Source organism: Stigmatopora argus, chromosome 12 (genome assembly GCF_051989625.1).
Source record: "Stigmatopora argus isolate UIUO_Sarg chromosome 12, RoL_Sarg_1.0, whole genome shotgun sequence".
NCBI classification, from domain to species: Eukaryota; Metazoa; Chordata; class Actinopteri; order Syngnathiformes; family Syngnathidae; genus Stigmatopora; species Stigmatopora argus.
This window is the reverse complement of record NC_135398.1, coordinates 5,082,644-5,102,747: the sequence shown is the minus strand read 5'-3', so window position 1 is coordinate 5,102,747 and position 20,104 is coordinate 5,082,644. Positions and strand designations below refer to the sequence as shown.

At 39.1% G+C, this 20,104-nt stretch overlaps 1 protein-coding gene across 3 annotated transcripts in view; it reads right to left on the bottom strand.

Moving 5' to 3' along the window:
* Positions 1-20,104, bottom strand: part of tnr (tenascin R (restrictin, janusin)) — a 132,647-nt gene that overhangs the window by 77,300 nt on the left and 35,243 nt on the right. Inside the window, exon 1 of one of the 3 annotated variants that reach the window (XM_077616237.1) lies at positions 18,876-19,179. The exons of the other annotated variants lie outside the window; for them this stretch is intronic. The gene's annotated coding sequence lies outside the window, so the exon portion shown is untranslated. Of the gene's footprint in view, positions 1-18,875; positions 19,180-20,104 lie in introns of those variants that run through there. 3 annotated transcript variants of the gene reach the window in all.

The following is a 20,104-nucleotide window of genomic DNA, read 5'->3' as shown; positions in this document are numbered from 1 at the left end:
CTGATTAGTGTTGTGTGGCAACAAGCATTAAATCAAGGGTGTCAAACTCGGGTTGGTTGGCGGGCCACATTAACGTCAACTTGATTTCATGCGGGCCGGACAATTTTAGATAAAATATTTAGATTTTTTTAATAAATGGATTAAAAGAACTGGATTAAAAGCCCTGAATATTCATTTTTTATAGATCTAAAACAATGTTTATTTTAGCTTCTTTTATATATTTTTAGATTTTACAAAATGATTTTTGAACTAAAAACACAGAAAAAATGGATTAAAAAATTACAATTATTGATTTAAAAGGGGGAAAATCAGGAAATTTAATATACATCTATACTCTTCATTTTAATTTGATCCTAAAACAGAAAGTCGCCACTCATGATTAAGTTTCCCGGGCCACACAAAATGATGTGGCGGGCCAGATTTGGCCCCCGGGCCGCCACTTTGACACTTGTGCATTAGATGATTTTAGGTTAGAGCAGGGGTCGGGAACCTTTTTGAAAGAGAGAGCCATAAACAATTCTTATTTTCTAATGTTATTGCTAAAGAGCCATTCTCAGAATTTACAAGTAAAATATATGAAAATGTGCATTTTTTTTGTCATTTCACCACTTTTTAATCACAAACAGTCTGAATTATTTTGACAATATTTTTATGCTGTTGCTAATTAATCAGTATCAATGAGAAGATGCATGCAGAAGAATAATACAAACTAAATTATGATTAAAGTGGTGCTAGAGCTAGTCTCAACGCCACAGTGTCAACGTGATGCTCCTATTGGTGCGTTCGGGACTCGGCTCTCTCACTATTGATTAACATATTTTACCTCACATGTTAGTGGAGAGCCATATGCACCCATGGAAAGAGCCACATATGGCTCCCGAGCCATAGGTTCCCTACCCCTGGGTTAGAGGGACTTGGGCAGACTATACCGAGTAGCTAAAAGGAGCAATTATGGTTTTATTTTTTTATTTTTTTTACTCCCAAATGTCATAATTTGGCTTGGTGTCGTGCAGGAAGTAGTTAGAGGCAGTTTGAACCAAGCAGTCTGGTCTGCGTCGTTCTTCCACAAGGAATCCAACTAGGAATGCCCGGGAAAAAAATGAGACGTGCGGCGCGTTGTGAGCCAGTGACACTAGGGCAAGCCAAAACCCGCTAAACTATAAAGCTGTCGCAGCGACCTTCACTTACCTTCAGTATTGATGGCCCAATTCATATGGCGAATATAAATTAGTACCTTTCGGGGATTTCTTCAAACGGAGCATAATTTTCGGATATGTCAAAAGAAAAAGGTATTAATCATCTGGCGGCTTTATGACATTGCCCAGAGAACTAAGTAAGATGAATTTCAAAAACACAGGTTGTCATTGCCCTCCCAAAATACCTAAAAAAAAATAAAAAAATACAACACAATCCAAATGCAGTCCATTTGAAGAGGGTTGCAGTTATACTCCCTAAAAATAATCTTAGTTAAACTTCAACCACAACACTCAGTCGGTTACCTCATCGACTGCAACCATTTGAACTGGGAGTACTGGCATCATTTGCTGTCTCCCAGTTTAAATAGATTGGATGTCTACCAGTAACAAACTTAATTCAAATTACAGCAGGAGGATGAAACGAGCCTCATAAGTGGACTTCTGTCATTGTCAATGGCAAAGGAAGAGTTAATCTTCTTTTCTACGAACTTGCATGACCTTTGCAAAAGTGACGACACTCTAGTAGAGACCAGCGCAGTGCATTTAAACATCCCTGAGAGAACCCTTTCTTGTCAAATCACAAAAATATGTGACCACATAGACGTCGAAATGCACTTTCCAAACAACAAACATGCTTTTCATTAAATTATCTGTTCATCGCTGCAGGAAAGTCCGAGACAAACAGTGCCGGTGGCCCCTCTCTCTTTTCTTTTTGTGCGACTCTATTCACAGTCTTTTGCTCTTTCCACTATAAATAGATGTCAGTGTCCATTACTGTTTGTGGAATCCAAAAAGACTGCTGTACTTTTCCAAGCTCTTTGTACGCTTGCTTTCAGAAACAGGATGTAGCCTACAACTATAATATATTCTTATTTCTTTGAGCCGCCTTGAGTCACGACAACAAATGCTCACATTGAAAAATATGTGCCTTTCTTATTGGAGTGGTACAAGTATCCGACAATTGCAAAGAAAATTTGTATTTAAAAAAAATACTGCAGTAGTGTCAAAACTCATTTTTAGCCACTTTGTACATACGGACATTATAATAAAAGGGAAATGGTAAATAACCTCCTTATTTTCTGAAGAAATGCCAGATAATAATAATAATTGCTTTAAACGATATATTGCTACATGTCCATTTAAGAGATTAAAGTGAAAGGATTTCAAATTGGCCCTTGTATTGTTGCTTTAATTTTTAGATTAGATTAAAGTTTATTCATACTTGCGTCAATGTTTAAATTAGGTTACTTAACACATTGGGTGTATAGCTATATAAAATGTTTAAAATTCTTTACTGACTGACTGAATGGATGGCCAATCCATTATCAGTTACCATATTTTCACGACTATACAGCGCATCATATTTTTAGCCGCAGTGTCAGTAACGAGTGCTATTTCTGTATTTGACACACACAAAGGACGCACCTTTTTTATAGACGCAGCCAGGCATGGCAAAACATACACCAGCTTAAACATGCACGCTACATCCACACGCTAAAAACACGTTTTCAAAAAGGCAACGGAAGCACAACTGAGTTCGGTTGTACTTTATTTAGCCATTTTACAATGTACTGAGGTCATCATTTCATTTTTGTGACTTGGTCGCAAATCAAAAGTGATGGCGAGCCATGAAAAAAGCCACCCGGTCGCTTGACATACGCCTCACGTAGCCATAATCTCATGTTGCGGTTCGATATTCATCCATATATAATATATATATATAGTTCGCAGTCTAGCGTTGAATGCTCTGTTGATGCCAACATCTAGCGGCAGGATTTCTTTTGTAAATACAGCCAAAATGACGGTGAGCACCATATTAGTGTGTTGCCGTCATACTGGGTGTATTGACAAACGAACTATATATCCCAGCAGTCACTGCACAGTACTTTTTTTACGGGAAAAATAGTAGAGTAGGGGGCTGCTTGCTATAGTTGTGAGAGCTGTAGAGGATGGTGTACCCTATCGACTGATTTATTTTATTTTATCGTGATAACAATTTTAGTATTGGTCCATATATAAAGCGCACTGGATTATAAGGCGCCCTGTCTATTTTGGAGAAAATGTAAGACTTTTATGTGCGCCTTATAGTCGTGAAAATACGGTACATTGGATTGAACTTGTGTGGCTGTCAGCGGAAGCTAACGAGTTAAGATTATTTTGCGTTGAAATTCAACCAATGTGGTGGCATTTCAATTTTGTAGCTTTGAGAGAGTCCACTGACTTCATTGAGGCTGGACTTCAAACCATTTGATTCATGTAACGCACAAAGGAGCGGCTCTTATGTCTGTTATAATTAGATTGATTCTCAAAACACAAGACTAGGCAATGACAACAAAGACGGGGAAAAGAACAGAAGGGGGCAGCTAGGACAGAATATCAGAAAGGCTTTTCAAATGGCGACGCTTCATCTTCAGCAACGCTGTTTTCAACTATGTTGATTAATATGATGATGCGACGCAAGGCACGGAATACAAATGGGTAAATAAAACTAGCTAGAGCAACAACACGTTAATGATTCGGCCACTTCGGGATGACACTTCTGCGCACGTAGCAATTCTGTGAGACAGTTCGCTAATCATATTGACAGCAACACGGGGGGGGCTGGAGTTCATTTAAATGCATGATATATTCATATTGATCAAACCTCAGCACTAGCAAACCTATTTAAACAAATACTCTAACAACAGCAAATACAAAGATATCTTGTCAACTTTAATGATCGCAATTCCTCGGCATGAATTAAATATCAGAGCCAAATTTATGTCCGACATCAAAACAAACGACGGCAAGTGGCTGACGAATTTATGACTAACATCAAAACAAATGACGGCAAGTGGCTGACGAGAGCAGACTGGAACGCCTATTTACAATTACAATTTAAGTCAACTTTGTTTAGGAAAAGGTCTACATACTATTAATATTTTTGACAGTTGTATACATCAATCACGGTGGGTTCTACGACAGCTGTGATGTTATTCAATGCTTTTGATATTTGCCCAGGCAAGCAGCCATTTGTCATTTTTATTCTGTCAGTTTAGAGTTTGATACTAAGAGTCAACATTGGCCCAAACCCTGCTTAAAAAAAATGCCAGGATGTATATGACCTAGTTGCATTTTTCGACAGCTTGATGAATGGCGTTTTCATCATTGTTAAACTCAACTTCAATTGATCGTTGATGTTGATTTATTGATTGACACCATGATTGATAAGCTTGCGGTGTTACAAAATTTGTTGTATCTTGAAAGTCCAATGAATCACTCATGAAAATCCATAAAATAGTGCAGCGTTGCACAGTTCTACCCGACAAAAAAACGATTTAATGTTTCCCACTGCAATACATAACCTAATGACAGAGTGCAATTCCAAAAAATGAAAAGGATAGAATATGTAAAAAATAGGGAAAACACTAAGGAACTGATAGAACAAAATCTTCAGATCAAGACTCAGTTGTGAACCTGTGGCTCTTAAACTAACAGCACTCATTTTAGGAAAAAAATAGGTTATTCCTTTGACTATTAGGCTTTTATCTTCCTCCTCCTCAGTACTTTATCTTCTAGCTCTTTTGTTGATACACTACATGAACATTCTGACCACGTTTCAGGCTCCAAAAAAAGCCCTTTGTTATGTAACAAACTTTTCCACGTTACAATTGCCTCTATCAAAGGCCCCAAAAGACTTGACATTGTGTCTTTCGATTTAAACACCTCCGTAGATCTATATCAAGAGTCGGCATCTGACAGCACACAGACACAAGGTCAAATTGAATAAGCAGCACAGAACAGTCTTCTGCTTTCGATCATGAACAAAAAAGACTATCTTCAGTTTATGCCTTGAAAATAATATCGGATGTTCATTAGCTACTTTAGCGCTCAGTTTTGTACTCTATTTTCCACCAACTCATTCAATTAGGACAGCGTTTGGTTGGAATCGAGTGACCAGAGGACCCAGCGACACACCACAGCCCCTGTGGATTGGCCAAGAGCGATTCAAGATCAATAGAGATGTCCCCTCTCTCCACTCCAAGCAGGTTGTCCTTCAAGAAGTGATCTATGTATATCTCATTAGCTCCCTATGATGACGGATGTACGACGGAATGATTAATGGCCATCTGGAGAAACAGAGACTTATTGACATGACCTTTGAGTACGCTGCGGAGCAAATAGCTCTGTTCGTTTTCCCACTTTTGCCTTTCACTTTCTATCCTGCAAGGCTATCAGACTATAAACTGAGAAAAAGGGGCTATGCTTTTAATACAACTTTAGGACCGTATTCACAATGCGCATACAAGTTTTAAATTTACCAATTTAAAGCTAGAGTTAAACAGTCCTGCCAAATGGATTTTGCTAGACGACCCTCAGGGAAGGGGAAAAATGGCAACGTCAATATCGATAGGCGGCATCACATGATGAGGTTATAATGACAGGGAGCAATCTAGTCACCTTTACACACGCCCCCCCAGAGATAAAGACCGCTAATGCTGATTGGCATGTGAGGTGAAGTGAGATAAGTGTAGGGTGGTGAATGATGTAAGTGAGCTAAAAGCTGTAATGAGAGCCCAAAAAAATTAACATGTCATTATTTGTTTGAAAAAGACCTCATTTTGTGTATCAGTGCATAAAATAAAAGGTTTTGCACTTAAAAGATGTTGTAAAGCAGGGGTGTCTTAACCTTTTTAATCAGAGGACCGATTTCAGAAGAATTAAAGGCCAATTTGAAGTCCTTCCACCTTTAGGAGTTAAACAGTGAATCGGAATCGAGTGTTAAAAATACGGTTTTCGGAATACCACAATTAAGATGGCTCTATTGAAATAAAAAAAATAAAAAAGGAAATTCTGCAGGTTTCCCGCGATGATTTCAACATGTCAGAATTTATCCCCTGAGCGATAAAGTGATTAAGAAAACTAGCACCAACGAGTGTTAAAGATGAGAGATGCAACTGGATATAGGCTGAATTTAAGTTTCTTATACAGGCCAGACTTATGAAATTATATATCATATGTAGTTTCATAATTTTATGTGGGCCAATTAAAACAAAGGCAGGCTGCACTTTGCCCGCAGGCCATAGTTTGGACACCCCTGTGTCAAGAACAGCAGCCAAGCTGCAAATAAAAACTTTAAACTAAAGATATCCCAGAAAATACTAGTAAAGGTCTGCTAGTACTATGACCTTAAGTAAATAAACATCCTACAATGACCAAGGTTTGAGGACATGCGTCCAATATCGATGGACAGTGGCAAATGATGGTGTTTTAATTACAGGCAGCCATCTAGTCAATTTGCACATGCCCCGAGAGATGAAGACCAATAATGATTTCATTGCGTGAGGTGAAGTCAGGAGTGTGTGGGAGGCGGCATGACGTAAGTGAACTTTAAAGGAGGGATTGTAAGATAAACCCAAGGAAAAGCCATGACCCAAGTTGTATTATGTAAAAGATGAAATGGCAAGGAAAGTGCACTCTGCGGTGAGGTACAATTAAGGAGAGAGGAGGTAGAAAGCAAAGATGATGTAAGAAGGAAAAAAGGAAAAACAGAGGCAAGTGAAGAGGATTAGAAACATGCGAGAAAAAAGGGCAAACCAAGGGTGGGAAAGGGTTAGCATCCAGATCACCTGATACATTTGTTTAGCGCATTTCCCTGCCTGATCGAGCTCAAATCTACGGCTTGATTAATTGGCACGTTTGAAGCTGCAGTGTTTTGGCTGAAAAATCATCACTTAATGTATATTCAGCCACATTTCATATCTATTTTAGACATTCTGTGGGGATTTTACATGCAGATTCAATTGCCTTGAGAGAAATTAATTGGACGGACAGAGTTATTGAAATTTTCAGACAGAGACTGGCAATGTAGCTTCGCTGTATGTTGAGAAAATGTCAAGGTTGCAGGAAATAGATCTTAATGTTAGTAATAAAGGCACAAAAAAAGAAGTTTAAGGTCAGAACGTCGTATGTAAGAGATGGGAAAAGCATGCACTAGGTATCCTCCAAAAGAATAATAATAAGTTTTCATTAAAAGTTCATGCAATGGATCTGAATATTTTTAAGGACAACAAATTAAAGTCATTCATTTGGGGTCACAGAAACCAGCTTTACTGCTTTTTTAAATTCCATGAGTGCAGATTAGAAACATCAAATGAGATTCTGCTTTGATTAAATAATGGCTCATTCCCAACCAGTGACAAGAATACTAATGCACAAAATATCTTGACACACTGCAATGTCTATATCTTATTGTATGATATGGCCAATAAAACCTTCTTCAGATTTATTACAAAGCTGTAAACTTTGATTAGTGTTTTTTTATTGAGCTATTTAAAAGGTCCGAACTCCCAGATGTCTTTGTCTTTATTGACACACCAGAAAAAAAAATGGCCTTGGAAGTGATGGGAGACCTGAGCCTTCTTGTACGCTATGTTTGTCAGGTGGCCAAATACCATTTGCGGTGTTATGAAATTAAGTCACCTCCAGTTGTGTGCCATCTACATCCACGTCTTTTAGTCCATATTTTTTCCCTTGCGCTCTGTCAACATTAAATAGAAATGTCACGGATACTAGGATTAAAAATATGGAGGGTTTGGTTGTCATGAGGTCTATGAAGGCTGTGTACACTTTATCTTTGTGAATTTATCAGATGTCTTTTTATTGTTTTCTTTGTTTGTATCCAATTTGATGCTTATTTATTTGTCAATTTTGTTTTCAAGAGATATTGTTGGCCTCATATTTGTCCGGATCGTTTTCTTTGAGACCCTCAATAGCAAATAGAGTGGTGCCTCTACTTATGAACGTCTCTCTCTACATACAAACATTTCAATGGGAAAATTTTGTCTATGGACACAAAGGAAATTCAAGTTACGAAACGAGAAGTCTCAAAAATTCTAACATTACCCGAAACCAAAATACACTCGTATACTGTATTTTATTTTGAAATTTGCACGATACAGTGGCTCTCCCATTAGAATCTCGCAACATCTCTTTGGCCTTTCCAGGCCACAAAAATGACATTGCACACCAGATCTGAGTTTGACACATGTTGTAATCTATTAAATGGTATGAATTAAGAAGTTAACTAGATCTGTAAAACAAAAAAGCAGACCACATCAGTCGAATCCTAGACTGCTCCACCTAGGCCTCAAAATGGCTTTTAATAGCAACAGTCAATAAATGAAACAATGACAGCGGCTATATAAGCTTTAAATCCATCAGATTCATGTCGATAAAAGTGAGCAATAAAGTCCATTCATTGCTGACTAGCAATGACAAACAAAAGTGTACATTGACTTGATGGAGGAGATAAATCTTTAAACCTGAGTGAAAGGTCACCGCTCTAATTACCGACAACAATGGGCCTTTGCCGTGGCAAGTAGATAGAGACCTCGCATCGGCATCGACAATGTCTAGGTGTCTCTGTTTCTCTCTTCCCCTCATTTTCTTTCTCTCAAGCTCTCTTTCATACCGCCTTTCTGTCTGCACAAGCGCAAAGTGGGTATTTGCTAACCTGGTCTGATACACTTTGAACAGATTAGTCATCTAGTTGATGAGGAGACAAAGTAAACGGACACATTTCATCGACAAGCTTTTGTTAATCTTTTTGGAATCCAAATTTTCAATCCGCAAATTTACAGAGGACTTACCAACTCACTTTCAGGTCTTGAGAAACAAAATGTAAGCCTAAAAAGGCTAAACAACTTGATCTGATGAGATATGACCATGAATAAAGGATCTTATTAAATCATAAATTTGCTTTGCTGACAAATGCATAATTTCGATCATGTCCAGATACTGTTAAGCATTTGACCCTCTATCTGTTTTTTTAAAATCTGACATTCACATTCACATCAATTAATTTTATTTCGCACTCCCAATTGGCCGCTTCCACGCGTTCTGCTGTTTACAAACGATACGTGATGCTGACACTATTTACTTAATTGGACCTTTTGCCAGTTTTTGATCCGCATGACTCTCTCACCACAACTGTGAAAGCAAAACAGAAAGTGTAGCTCCTGATTAAAGTCCATCACAACTATATGTCATGACCTTGAAGTAAAGTAAAGTACCTTTTTTTAATCAGCAAATTGAGAGCCTGGGAACATATTTGCAGCCCCTTACAAGAGTTATAAAACGATCAGTGTTGGTAGTGTCAATCCAGTCAAACATCATCAACTCGCTAATTGGAAATGTGAAAATTATACATCATTCCTCGACTCTGAATACACTTTGTAAATGACACAGACGTTTGCCTTTCAATCATCTCTGGAAGATTAGCGCGTATTGAGAACCAAGAGGCCCAACAATAAGAAGCATTGCTGTCTAATTCAGTGGTTCTCAAAATATGGCACGTATACCGATTTCAGTATGTGGCCTCCCGCTAGTACGTAAAAAATGACTAAATCCAATGCTTTTCTCAAGCGCAAATCAGTTGTATTCAAAATGAGTACTAGAATAAATTCCCATTCAATGTTTTAGAAAGGTTTCTTTCCAAAAATCCACAAATTTTAACACCATTTATTTCAACCCTGACATACTTCCCCTAAATCAAAATGCAGTGTTATTCTTCAAACTGCATCTTATAAAAATAAATACCTTTTTTTCCCAAAACATTTTGCTCTACTACACAAACGTCTTTTAATCTTGGCCCTGTAAATCTTCTTAGAAGTGCTACTTACTGAAAAATGGTTGAAACCACAGGTGTACTTCAAGAACATGAACTACAAACGATTTCTTTTTATATACTGCAGAGCAACTGACAAGTACAAATATTGAGTGAATCATAATAGTGGGATTTGACTCATAATTCTGCTGAGCTGAGCATTCTTGTCGGCCGATGCCTCACAGCGGAATGATCCGCGGGCCCTTCCGCGCACAGATCAATGCCTCCTCAATGTCAAAACCATATAGCGCATGTTGTTTTGATTCGGAAACAAAACAAGTCCTTGGTGGATTATGTCCTGTGGAGGTAACCTCAGAACCCCCCGCTGACTGTGGTTCTGAAGAATTGCAAATGTGAATACAAATGACTGTGTTATTGAGAGAGACCGCTGAGGAAAACATCATCCCACAAGTCCATTATGTTAATTGGAATTGCCCTTGCGAAAGCAAGCGATGGCTGCAGTCGCGTTAAGGGTGGAGCGGTGATGAATGAATGGCTAGAGTATGAATGCCAGCCTCGGCCAATGATATAGCGGAGCGTGTGAACAACTGCCCCTTTTTGTTTATAGTGACCTTGTAATTAATCAGACAGGGGCAAAGTTGTTGGAAAATGTGTAGTCAGGAAATGGGGTGGGCATTTAAACCCCTAAAGCAGGGTTGGTTCGCGGGCCGGTTTAACGTCAACTTGATTTCACGTGGGCCGGACCATTTTAGATATAATATTTAGAATTTTTTTTTATAAATGGATTAAAAGAACTGGATTAAAAGCCCCGAATATTCAGTTTTTGTAGATCTAAAACAATTTTTATTTTAGTTTTTTATATATATTTTTAGATTTTACAAAATGTTTTTTGAACTAAAAACACAGAAAATGGATTAAAAAATTACAATTATTGATTTAAAAGGGGAAAAAAATCAGGAAATTTAATATACATCTATACTCTATTTTAATTTGATCCTAAAACAGAAAGTCGGCACTCATGATTTACTTTCCCGGGCCACACAAAATGATGCGGCGGGCCAGATTTGGCCCCCGGGCCGCCACTTTGACACATGTGCCCTAAAGTAAAGATTGCAGAGGGAAAACAAAGTAAATAGTTGCTTAGATCACAAATCTAGGAGGGAAAAAAAAAATCACATGGCCAACATGGTGCAAATTTACAAGCCATCTGTTATCCGTGAATGCGTGATTTTCGAAATGATTGAAATGGGACAGCTTTAACAGAATAACAGATCTTTCTAACTAAAGCATGGCTCCAGTTTTTTTTCGTTTTTTTTTCTCCATCACTTAACCTTTTGCATTTGAAGTATTTTACAGTCATTAAATGTGACAAACCTTCACGACTTGTTCATCACTGTCCATTAAATACGCTTAAAAAAATGACAAAGATACTAGATTTCTTGTTTTCGCCAGGAGCGACTGAATATTCATCATTATGCATGAATACTGAAGAATGAACTCTTGATGCACGCGTGGAAAATCCTAAGGGTTGTTTATTTTGAATATTTCCATCTCTAAATTAACGAACAAGATTCAACATAAAAACGTTGGAATACATTTGCATATATACAATTCATTTTCACCGTTGCAGCTGTATAGGAAATTAATAGGATGCCATACTGTGACCTCCAGAATAATGACGCCTCTTGGAACAAAAAATAAAAAGGAATAAAAAAAATAGGAGCGATATCAAATTAGTCTTTTTATGCTTGCTAGTTTTATCGCTACCCTTAAGTTATGTCGGCCATTATTCAGCGAGTGTTATAGATTTATTTTGCAAACACTAAAGATTTATTTCTATGCTACGAAAAGTCAAATACGGCAACACTTTATGGCAGAGTCATAATTCATACGTGGGAAATGCATTAAAGCACAATCTGATGCATTACAGGAATTTATAATCAGCTGCGCAACTCCGGCTATTGATCGATGGCTAACTGCTGGAGATTGGGTATATTTATCGTAATTCAACACACGGGCTTGATAGCATAATGTTTGCAAATTTGAAAGTTTTTATTATCACAGAAGGGGAAGAAAATAATGGCTTCTGCTGATTACTTTGGCACTGTAAGGTATTGGTGCAACAGGTGGTAAAATCTCAAGGGGTCAAAGACAAACATGGACAAAACCATTAAATATTTGCTCCATGTGAAGAATTGATTCAATCTGAATGAATTTGTCGTCTTAACAGCATTTGAACAAAATCTTTTTCTATCACTTCTTCAAACTGTCATCGGCAGACTTTCACTTGTTTTCTTTCTGTCTTGATTATTTTATTTTATTAACTATGGAATGATGTAATACATTAAGAATTGTTATGATATGAATCATGATGGTATTTAAAAGGATTTCTCCAAGAGCTACTATCTGAGAAATTCTTTCAAATACAGTAGAAACCTTGTACATTGGAACAAGGTTAATTGCTTTATATGCAGTATTCACCAATTTTCGAAATATCTCAAGAAAAAAACTTAATAGCACTTTTAAACACACAAATGTGGCGGTGTCCTGACTTTTAAAGGAAAAGTGACTATTTTGGAACATTAAAAAAGGGAATGCATAAGACCTGGCATCCACATACGTACGTGAAAATCCAATATTGGGTCATGTAGGCCACCATCTTGGTGTGTCTTACGTGACCAAAAATGTAGTGTCGAAGGTATTTGGAAACCAGATCGCAATTAGAATTGTTTTCATTATTAATCATTTTGATATCTAATGCCATTAATATCAGCGGAGGAGATTCTTGATATATTTTAGACAAGAATGAGGGAAAAGGGTTAAATCAGATACCAAATTGGCTGGCATTGACAACAGTGGTCATCCAACCCACATTTGTTTTTTGCTAAATCAAGCTGTTTCATTATTATTATTTCGTGAAAAGCCATGATTTGGGGCTGACAGACTAAAAGTCATTTGGATTCTCCCCCAGCGAACTTCTATCTCCTTAGCCAAGTTCCCACAGCTACGTCTTTAGAGACTGAGTTTCTCTTCCTTTGTATGGTGAAGTAACTTTCCAACTGACTTTTGATCAAGCTGCTCCCAAAAAAAAGCACTTTCTTTTCCATCCCAATGATTATAATACATGTCGCTACCCTGGTACACTGGCACGGCCGGGGGAAACTGCCGGTACAAAAGGCCATCCAAACGACCATCGAGAGTGGTTTGACAGGACCATCTGGCGCTCACATGCGCCAGACAACTAAACTAGTCAGAGGTGAGAGGTATTAATGTGTATACATGTGTTTGAACGAGACATGGAAGGTCTGGGTGGTCATTCTGAGGAAAACGGTGAAAAGCTCCGTCTCTTAGTGACAGTCCAGACGGTCGGACTGAAGACAAGAAGAGGAATTCAAGTAACAGGCTCTGAGGAAGGCAATACTAGAGAAAGAAAAGAGGGGAGTAAAGAGATTGTATGTCCGTCTGTGCCTGTTATTCTTGTGTTGTGGTGTTCATGGATCATAGCATTGATGATCAAGGCCTAACTTTATGACAATGGTGGGCTTTTGGCTGCATTGGAAGCAAGTCACTTCTCCTGGACTTAACACTGCCTTTCTGGCCGTAAGAGTGCTGAACATTCAGAAGCTGGCCAACTCGGAAAGAAAGCAATTGTAGCAAGGCAAAGTCCCGACCAACTCCAGTCTGGTGAATGAGCTTATTTTCTGCCCAGTTGCACATTGTTATCGGCATTGCAAATGCGAGTTATCCGCAGAAATTAGGTTTTATTACCGAGCTTCATAAATCCATTGGAGGGTGCGCTATAAATGTATGGCATTTACCCGGCCTGATTCTTTTCCATTCATATATGTTAGATTTAAAGGCAAAACCTTCAATTGTTTTCCCAGGCAGCATTTTATGTGACGGAAACAGCTGGCTGACACGTTGATCGATTCATTAGTAACACCAAAAAAAGTGTCGCATGAGGGCTTCGCAATGACAACTTGAATCTTTATACAAATAAATAAATGGGACTGCATTTTGAATTTAAGCCGTCTCAGTTTTTTGCCTGAATGGCTGCTCATACTGACAGCTGGGAAGACAGTGTGCAGAATTTCAACTCCAGTACTTGGAAGTTGTTTTAAATCCCTTCAGCGAACTCATTGAATTTCACTGGCTCTTATTGGGGTTTTTTTGTTTCCTGCTTATCCAGGCACAACGACAACAACCAACCCAGAGGACTTATCATGGCCACTATATTTCAAGGAAATTAAATGAACCGTAAACTCATGTTTCCTCGTTTGTGCCCATTAACAAATGTGGTTGGCCGGAAATCAGTGACATTATGAGGCATCTAGTATACGGAAACTTACTGCTACTCTCTAAGTTACTAAAGAATTGGGATGGAAATAATTATCAACTGGTTGAGAAGTTGATTGATTATGCTAAATTAAATTGTATCATTGATCAAATCAGTAGTGTATTTTACGGATAATGTAGGCATGCAATTTTAAACAAAAACGTGATACTAGGATTTCCAGGAATTTTCCGACTTTACGTCGGATTTGGTAGTGACTGTTTTTCCAAAAACAAACTGCCAAAACCACAGTCAGTTAGAATAGCAGGCGGACTACAAAATTGCACGTTTTAATTGAATACAAAAAGAATTGTGCTGGCACAAGACAAACTTTCAGCCACATCAGCTAAAAAAAATGACCAGGTTGACCTGCTGGTTTAATAGACGTAACAGCCATTAAACTGGTGGTGCTTGTTAAATATTATTTCCACGTTAAGAGTGATTTAGACTGCCTCTCCAAAGCCACTTGTATCATCTGAGGTCACCCTGTATAACTCGGCTATAAACTCTTCCAACTGCACCCTTTGAAATGGCCGGCGGGTTCAGATTTTCAAAAAGGACCACCTATGAGCTCAGCTTTAGGCTAAAATATTAGCTTGGCGATTCCGTGGTTCATACAAATACCCACAGTTTGCTGTCTCTTTCACTGAAAACCAGCACCCCGAGGCAAGCTGACAAAACAGTGCTGCTCAGGTGAAATGATTTAGCCGGTTGAGCAGGAGGATACAGCTTCGAGAGCCGCTATTTTTCACACCGAGGTGACACCATCTCCGAAAATATCAGCGACACGAGGCAGATAGCGAGCGTAGCTCATTTTCTACCGCTGCATCCAGCTGTACTTTGCTGTCTTTCCTCCTCCCAAGACTGTTGTAATAAAATGCCTGGCCAAAATATATGGGCATTGCCAGCTGAGTACTGTCATAAACCAAGTGAGGGGGGGTACAAAACAGCCATCCTCCAAATTTAATGACACTTCTCCCAAAATATAATGCATCTTTAAATTCTAATGACACTGGTATGCCTGGTTGGTGTTTTTCTGTGATTGCTGAGAAGGCTCGGCAGGAAACATTGACCATCAATCATCCAAAAGTCAAAGCGCAGATTTTGTTCTGGGGTAAATTTCCTTTCTGTCACTAGTCCGCCTAGGTTTACAACCAACGGGACTCTGAAATTGGGTCTCCAAATTGCGTTAACGGCAACAGTAAATGCGTAAGACCTATTGCAACTGCAGTCACCACCTGTGAATAGACAGGATGAGACCTGGGGAAGCTGTTGGTGTTGCTGAGCTTTGTTTCAGAACAGAGCCAGTTGGATCCCCAGGATAGCTTGGCAGGATCTGATACGCTCGATGATTTGGCTGCCGCGATGGCAACGGAGCTTCATTTACATTCATGTGATTTCCGTCCTGCTCTATTCCCATCGTCCAATTCAAGTGGTTGTTACAGATGGTGGGGATGAGACCAGACAATTACAGCTCAAACCTGCCACCGGCAAACGTGTCGCGAGAAAGAGTTTCAAATGTGACACAATGGAGACGATATCAGCTAGGGTTTCCTCTATCATCATCTTTGTGTCGGATGCAGCGAGATTGCTTGTTATGGATTTTTTTTTGTTGCCATCTCTATTCCTGATAGCATAATTTACCAGCAAGCGCACTGAGAGAGCAGAGAAATCCACCAATTCTTAAACGAATCAGGATTTTTACCTTTTTATTAAACACTCATTTAACTCATTGGCTGCCATTGACAGCATAAATGTTCCATCCATTTTAGCAGTGAAAAATGAGACCCTCCCAGTCATGCCAGTTTAAATGAATCGGACATCTCCATCTCTATCTTTGGCAACCAATGAGCTAAATACTATGAAAACAAAAGTAGAGAGTATTTCAGTTTTATTTTAACTTATCTTTAAATTAATCTTGTATTAATTCAAAATAAAAATGGATTGTCCGGGCAACAAAATCGAACCTGAGCACCTGAGACTGAGGTGTCTGTTTATTTCTTTCACTGTTACGCAATGGACATTGTTGACACAATTGCCACTCATACGCGGATGTGTGCTGAGAGGCGATCATTTAATTTCCTTTGCAGGGTGATTAAAGATTTATCTTTATCGGTGCCTTTTGCTCTCATTTAGGATCGGCTTTTGCGGCACGGAGTAATCGTTTGGGCTTCGTGAAACTTGTTTTTAAATCATTTCTAGCTGGCAAGGGCGGAGTTGTGTAAAAAAGAAAAATGTACAGGCGCAACTCTGTCAATTCGGTAATACCTAGTTCAGTGGCACGGTGACTAATGACTAACGACCTGCTCAGTGGCCTTTTCAGTGGCTCTCGCGCTCTTTGCATGCAACATTCGCCATTTTCAACCTCCAATGCCCTTGATTTGGGCTCTAAAACCGGTTTCTATGGCAACACTATCAATAGGGGACCGTAAGGGTCAGCAAGTGTCTCTTTTCTTCTGCTTCTCGCTCTTCTTTACACGGGTCTTGACATTTACGCCGCCTCACCGTGTACCTGCTCATCCCAGAGCATTTTCTTGAACTTGTACATTTTCTCCCTCTATTGATTGGTCCTGCTCTGATTCTTGTTGTCATGTCCGATCAGGTCTGTCTCAAGTATGCACATGCCCAGGCTCTTTCAGCTCTACTGACCGTTCGAAACGAGATGCGTTCAGACAAAGCTCAGCGTAAAAGTCCTGCGTCAAAAGTCTCTTCCACTTGCGCAAATGCGCTTTCAATCCCCCAATTAGCATAAATGTAATGACCAAATTTCATAATGGCCTTAATGCAAACTCATAGACAATAGGGGAAAAAAATGCTAATCAAGACGTGAATAATGCATAACAAGAAAGAGTGCAGGATTTGTTGGACTGTAACTAATTGGAAAGTGTTTTTGAATTAATGCAACTTGCGCATGATTAAGAAACGAATGCTGCCGCACAATGAAATTTTGCTTATTGGACAATGCATGGCTCCTAAGCTGCAGTGCCTTAATTAAAAACAAGGACTGAGGCAAGAGTTGGCGGCTTATCCGCCAATACAGTAAACATGGATTCCATTTACTAAATGAATGTCCGCATCAAATTGACGAGGAGTCGCGGTGGGTGCGGGTAAATGAAGTTTCGTTTCATGGAAAAATGCTGATGGGCGTAGGTGGAGTCACGCCAGTTTTAACAACAGCAGTAAATCAATCCTCATCAGCCAGTGACAGTCGGGACGGGTGAGCCAACTGCATCACATGGGCAAAAATGTGCAGCATAAATCTGCAGATGGTTATGGATGTGTCAATTAGACTGTCACTTTTTCCTCAACAAGGAATTGGATGGTCTGGCCTCAGCTAACCCGGCTTAATCCTACCCCCGGTGGTATTCTGCCGCATTGATCGAGTCCCACTTTTTACTGGGGGAAATGCTAATTGCGGTCAGACAGCCACCTGCCCGGGCGGATCCACCTGGGCAAGGGTTGCTATGTCAAAACCCCACAGATTAGGCTCTTTCTGAATGTCAATTCCACTCCGTTCACCATAATTATAGTCCTAAAATATAAGAAGAATAGAAAGCAGACCTCCTAAGACTGCGTTTTTCTAATCGACTAAGTACACAGAGTAGCAGAAAATATCAATATTGCATCACATTGCATTGTTATCTCTCGCTCTACAGTATCAACACACACTATGTGCACTGATTGTCTATACAACCAAAGTAAATATATTAAATGACTTCACTTTTTCCCCCATTTTTTTTTACTATACCCTTGTTCGTCAATAGTAATACTGCTACTTTTCTTCCAATTTTCCTGCTCGTTTACAAAGACATGAAGAAGTATCATTTTGCTCCCCCATGCAATACAGCAATTATAGCATGATCATTGCATTGGGATGTTATTATTGGCAAAAAATATTACATTATATAACAGGTTGCAATTCCCTATCCTGATTTTAAAAAAAAATTCTGAACATAGGAAAATTAGATGAGAAGGGTCTCTTATTTCTGAGAAAACATGTAAACAGCAATTATTGCTAACCATGAGTTAGTGGCAATTTACTGTGAAATTGTGGACATAATGGAAATGATTTGTGTAAAATTGTCAGGAAAAAACAATTTACGACATCTGACCACCTAGTGTGAAATACATACAGTATACAACATATACTACTAATTAACCATTTGTTCTCACAAGTTATATTATATGCTCGTATCACGCCTCGAGGAATTATGCACTTTTATGACATTGCGTTATATAATGTGAGGAAATGTAATTTAAATTGAGATGCTTGCAACTTCATATTCAAACCATCTTCCTCAATACTAATAAAGTCATATTTTGTCTCAACCTCTACAAAAACAAGACAAAAAACTTGATCTGAAAGCAAAAATAAATGACTTGAAGCCTTGTGTATTCATCTCTATATTTTTCAGACTTATTCACAATCAGCACCAAGTTGGAGGATTTTTAAGACTTTCTTGGTCCTACAGTATTGTACTAATCTTAAGTAGTAGCGACTGTGATGTGACAGTCATGGCATGCCAGATTTCTATCTAACTTAACCTGAATTGAGTTCTAATGGAGTAGTTCAAGTTAAGAACCCAGGGGACATCATTAAGGACCCACTAATTTCTTCTCCAAATGGGCTTATGGAATTCAAATGAGAAAAGAAAGAACACTACATCCCACTGTTAATAGTAAAATCCTAAATACTCTTTACAGAAGCGCTGCATTTGTATTTATACTACATTCATACCTTCAGTGTGTTTTAAGATGTCCGATGTTGATCTGGTTATAAAAAGAATGACCGATGGGATGAGATAAAATGAAAAGGAAATATAACTCCGATCAAATACTTCTTTGATTTGAACCCATACTTTAAACTACATTAAGCAAAAACCAAAGCGTATAATGCAAGGACATTTTGTGAGTGGCTCAGATTATGCCTTTCACAAAAGAGATGTGGATAATTAATGATGCATTACTCCTCATCAGCCTCTCGCTGGAACGGCTAAAGTCCACATTAGACAAGCGTACAACAATGTCCTGCCATCTCGCCTGTCCCTCGCTGCATTTTGATTATCCATCAGTGTGAAGACCCAGTTGTGGTGACACAACCGCCCCGCCGCCTGATGTCTGTCCAATGGAAAGCGAACACAGCCATTCCCCGAGGTCCTTAACGATCCAAAGACAGAGTCAAACACGCACGCTGGACTGAGCGCGTGCTAGGATAGAACTCACGCACACTCGGGAGATTATTGATCAGTGTCACATCAATCCATAGACTGGAAACAAGCCTCTAAGCAAGGCAAAATTAGGACACTGATGATGAGGTTGGTTGACGCGCACATTGCTGACACAAGTGCTGCCCCCCATTCCGTCGGTCTCACTTACGCGCTCATAAAAGAGAATCGCCAGTATGCATGTGCAAACATTAATTGACCGAACAAGAAGTTCTTGTCTCTTTTTTTTTTTAATTATGTCTGGCACCGGCCATTCCAGCTCAGACGAGTCGCTGCCCGAGGAGACAGTGTGGCTGTCAGACGAGGGAACGAGGGAAAATGTGAATGGAGCATGGCAACGAGCAAACATTCACACCCGGAGGAGTGAACCTTGTGAACCACATACAACATGCCCCTGGGTTTTCAGTGGTGAAAGCATCAAGAAGCTATAAAATATCAGCAAATGAAGGCCGTCTGCGTTGGCCAAAGAGGAACCCGAAAATTCAGTAGTCAGGCTGAGTGATATGCAGGTTTGGAAAGACTGACTGTCTGCCTGGAGAATCAACGGTGTCAAAGAAGGCGCCAGTAAAGGGAATTTGGGGCTGAGAGAAGGAATAACAGGATTGTTCTGCCCAGCTACCCATAATATAGTTACAACTTATTCGAACATGATGAGGAAACACACAAAAAGTTCACAAACTGAGCAAATGACTGTACATTAATGAATAAGGAATAATTGAACCCATTGGCTGTTACTAACGAT